This window comes from Tursiops truncatus, chromosome 4, assembly GCF_011762595.2.
Source record: "Tursiops truncatus isolate mTurTru1 chromosome 4, mTurTru1.mat.Y, whole genome shotgun sequence".
In the NCBI taxonomy this organism is placed as follows: Eukaryota; Metazoa; Chordata; class Mammalia; order Artiodactyla; family Delphinidae; genus Tursiops; species Tursiops truncatus.
Window position 1 is genome coordinate 17,113,728 of NC_047037.1, and position 4,688 is coordinate 17,118,415.

General features: G+C 38.9%; 1 protein-coding gene across 1 annotated transcript in view; it reads right to left on the reverse strand.

The window, feature by feature from the left end:
• Positions 1 to 4,688, reverse strand: part of MED12L (mediator complex subunit 12L) — a 327,546-nt gene that overhangs the window by 179,460 nt on the left and 143,398 nt on the right. The window lies entirely within an intron of this gene.

Sequence of the window (4,688 nt, forward strand, 5' to 3'; positions counted from 1 at the left end):
ACAAGATGGACTTAATTGATATTTACAGGACATTCCATCCAAAAACAGCATAATACACTTTCTTCTCAAGTGCTCATGGAACATTCTCCAGGATAGATCATATCTTGGGTCACAAATCAAGCCTTGGTAAATTTAAGAAAATTGAAATTGTATCAAGTATCTTTTCCAACCACAATGCCATGAGACTAGATATCAATTACAGGAAAAGATCTGTAAAAAATACAAACACATGGAGGCTAAACAATACACTACTTAATAACGAAGTGATCACTGAAGAAATCAAAGAGGAAATTAAAAAATACCTAGAAACAAATGACAAGGGAGACACGATGACCCAAAACCTATGGGATGCAGCAAAAGCAGTTCCAAGAGGGAAGTTTATAGCAATACAAGCCCACCTTAAGAAACAGGAAACATCTCGAATAAACAACCTAACCTTGCACCTAAAGCAATTAGAGAAAGAAGAACAAAAAAACCCCAAAGTTAGCAGAAGGAAAGAAATCATAAAAATCAATCAGAAATAAATGAAAAAGAAATGAAGGAAACGATAGCAAAAATCAATAAAACTAAAAGCTGGTTCTTTGAGAAGATAAACAAAATTGATAAACCATTAGCCAGACTTATCAAGAATAAAAGGGAGAAGACTCAAATCAATAGAATTAGAAATGAAAAAGAAGTAACAACTGACACTGCAGAAATACAAAAGATCATGAGAGATTACTACAAGTAACTCTATGCCAATAAAATGGACAACCTGGAAGAAATGGACAAATTCTTAGAAAGGCACAACCTGCCAAGACTGAATCAGGAAGAAATAGAAAATATGAACAGACCAAACACAAGCACTGAAATTGAAAGTGTGATTAAAAATCTTCCAACAAACAAAAGCCCAGGACCAGATGGCTTCACAGGCGAATTCTATCAAACAATTAGAGAAGAGCTAACACCTATCCTTCTCAAACTCTTCCAAAATATAGGAGAGAGAGGAACACTCCCAAATTCATTCTACAAGGCCACCATCACCTTGACACCAAAACGAGACAAGGATGTCACAAAGAAAGAAAACTACAGGCCAATATCAGTGATGAACATAGATGCAAAAATCCTCAACAAAATACTAGCAAACAGAATCCAACAGCACATTAAAAGGATCATACAATATCATCAAGTGGGGTTTATTCCAGGAATGCAAGGATTCTTCAATATACGCAAATCAATCAATGTGATACACCGTATTAACAAATTTAAGGAGAAAAACCATATGGTCATCTCAAAAGATGCAGAGAAAGCTTTCAACAAAATTCAACACCCATTTTTGATAAAAACCCTCCAGAAAGTAGGCATACAGGGAATTTACCTCCACATAATAAAGGCCATATATGACAAACCCACAGCCAAAATTGTTCTCAAAGGTGAGAAATTGAAACCATTTCCACTAAGATAAGGAACAAGACAAGGTTGCCCACTCTCACCACTATTATTCAACATAGTTTTGGAAGTTTTAGCCACAGCAATCAGAGAAGAAAAAGAAATAAAAGGAATCCAAATCGGAAAAGAAGAAGTAAAGCTGTCACTCTTTGCAGACGACATGATACTATACATAGAGAATCCTAAAGATGCTACCAGAAAACTACTAGAGCTAATCAATGAATTTGGTAAAGTAGCAGGATACAAAATTAATGCACAGAAATCTCCTGCATTCCTATACACTAATGATGAAAAATCTGAAAGAGAAATTAAGGAAACACTCCCATTTACCACTGCAAGAAAAAGAATAAAATACTTAGGAATAAACCTACCTAAGGAGACAAAAAGACCTCTATGCAGAAAATTATAAGACACTGATGAAAGAAATTAGAGATGATACAAACAGATGGAGAGATATACCATGTGTTGGATTGGAAGAATCAACATTGTGAAAATGACTCTACTACCCAAAGCAATCTACAGATTCAATGCAATCAAACTACCACTGGCATTTTTCACAGAACTAGAACAAAAAATTTCACAATTTGTATGGAAACACAAAAGACCCCGAATAGCCAAAGCAATCTTGAGAACAAAAAACGGAGCTGGAGGAAGCAGGCTCCCTGACTTCAGACTACACTACAAATCTACAGTAATCAAGACAGTATGGTACTGGCACAAAAACAGAAATATAGATCAGTGGAACAGGATAGAAAGCCCAGAGATAAACCCATGCACATATGGTCACCTTATCTTTGATAAAGGAGGCAAGAATATACAGTGGAGAAAAGACAAGCCTCTTCAATAAGTGGTGCTGGGAAAACTGTATAGCTGCATGTAAAAGAATGAAATTAGAACACTCCCTAACACCATACACAAAAACAAACTCAAAATGGATTAAAGACCTAAATGTAAGGCCAGACACTATCAAACTGTTAGAGGAAAACGTAGGCAGAACACTCTATGACATAAATCACAGCAAGATCCTTTTTGACCCACCTCCTACAGAAATGGAAATAAAAACAAAAATAAACAAATGGGACCTAATGAAACTTCAAAGCTTTTGCACAGCAAAGGAAGCCATAAACAATACGAAAAGACAACCCTCAGAATGGGAGAAAATATTTGCAAATGAAGCAACTGACAAAGGATTAATCTCCAAAGTTTACAAGCAGCTCATGCAGCTCAATATCAAAAAAACAAACAACCCAATCCAAAAATGGGCAGAAGACCTCAATAGACATTTCTCCAAAGAAGATATACAGATTGCCAACAAACACATGAAAGAATGCTCAACATCACTAATCATTAGAGAAATGCAAATCAAAACTACAATGAGATATTATCTCACACTGGTCAGAATGGCCATCATCAAAAATCTACAAACAATAAATTCTGGAGAGGGTGTGGAGAAAAGGGAACCCTCTTGAACTGATGGTGGGAATGTAAGTTGATACAGCCACTCTGGAGAACAGTATGGAGGTTCCTTAAAAAACTAAAAATAGAACTACCATACGACCCAGCAACCCCACTACTGGGCGTACACCCTGAGGAAACTATAATTCAAAAAGAGTCATGTACCACGATGTTCACTGCAGCTCTATTTACAATAGCCAGGACATGGAAGCAACCTAAGTGTCCATTACAGATGAATGGCTAAAGCAGATGTGGCACACATATACAATGGAATATTACTCAGCCATAAAAGGAAACGAAATTGAGTCATTTGTAGTGAGGTGGCTGGACCTAGAATCTGTCATACTGAGTGAAGTTGGAAAGAGAAAAACAAATACCTTATGCTAACTCATATATATGGAATCTAAAAATAGAAAAAAAAAATTGTCAGAAGAACCTAAGGGCAAGATGGGAATAAAGACGCAGACCTACTAGAGAATGGACTTGAGGATACGGGGAAGGGGAAGGGTAAGCTGGGACAAAGTGAGAGAGTGGCATGGACATATATACACTACCAAACGTAAAATGGATCGCTAGTGGGAAGCAGCCGCATAGCACAGGGAGATCAGCTCGGTGCTTTGTGACCGCCTGGAGGGGTGGGATAGGGAGGGTGGGAGGGAGGGATACACAAGAGGGAAGAGATATGGGAACATATGTATACGTATAACTGATTCACTTTGTTATAAAGCAGAAACTAACACACCATTGTAAAGCAATTATACTCCAATGAAAAAAAATTATCCAAACATGCCCCCCAAAATAAATAAATAAATAAAGTAGACAGAGTATGGGAGACTTGGGCTCTTCCTCCAAGAGATGCATTGTGACTGCATTAATCCAGAGAACTATGTAAGAAAAGTAAAGGATCCCAGCAACAATTTGTTAAATAAGCAAACAATCCAGAAATTAGGGTCAAACAGGGCGCTCCAAAACCAAATTTAAGAGGAGAGGGAAACCTGAAGAAAGATTAGGAGACCCAACAGCACGAAATCCAGGTTGGGAATATGTGAGGATAACACCTGGAGTAGGCCGGGCACCAGCAGGCATCACGTGTCTGTCCTCCCCCCACACCCAGAACAGGGTGAGGCTAGAGAGGAAAATCACCCAAGTCCAAATGAGAGAGCTTTGGGGTCCTTTGAATCTCTCATCTCATTTGATAATGATCTTGCCCTCTGCTGGTCAAGACACTCCGGTGAACATGTTACTTACACAGCCTCCCCACTCCTTCCCCTGAAAGTGAGAAATGTTCTGGTCTGGTTGACTCTCAACTATTTTTTCTGGTTTTCCAACGGTTTTCAAGGAGTTGGTGAAGCCGTGTGAATTACAACTTGAAAATACTTCCCAATAAATACAGGAGCTATTCTTACAACAGTGTCACAGGCAGAGGTCATGGCCAGGCATGGGAAAGATCCAGCCTCCTGCTGGCTGGAGCTCTCGCTTACCGGGTCGCTCTCTCCTCTCTCTTGGTACCCAGTTTCATACCAGCTACTATTTGGTCAAGGCTGGATCATTTGTCACCCTAAGCACAAATCAGATTCAATTCACAGAAGCACAGAGTACAGCTGGGCTCCAAAGAGGACTGGACATCTGTGGTACTTGACATTCAAGCCTTTGGCGAGATGTCAACATTTCATAGAGCACTTTAAATGTTTTGGTTTGAGAGCTAATGCAGCATTTCCCACTGGTCAACACCAGCAGTCTAGGCAGAAAGCAAAGTAGATTTCCCTCAACATCAGATGTTACGCTCAGTTGCTGATCCAGTCTTG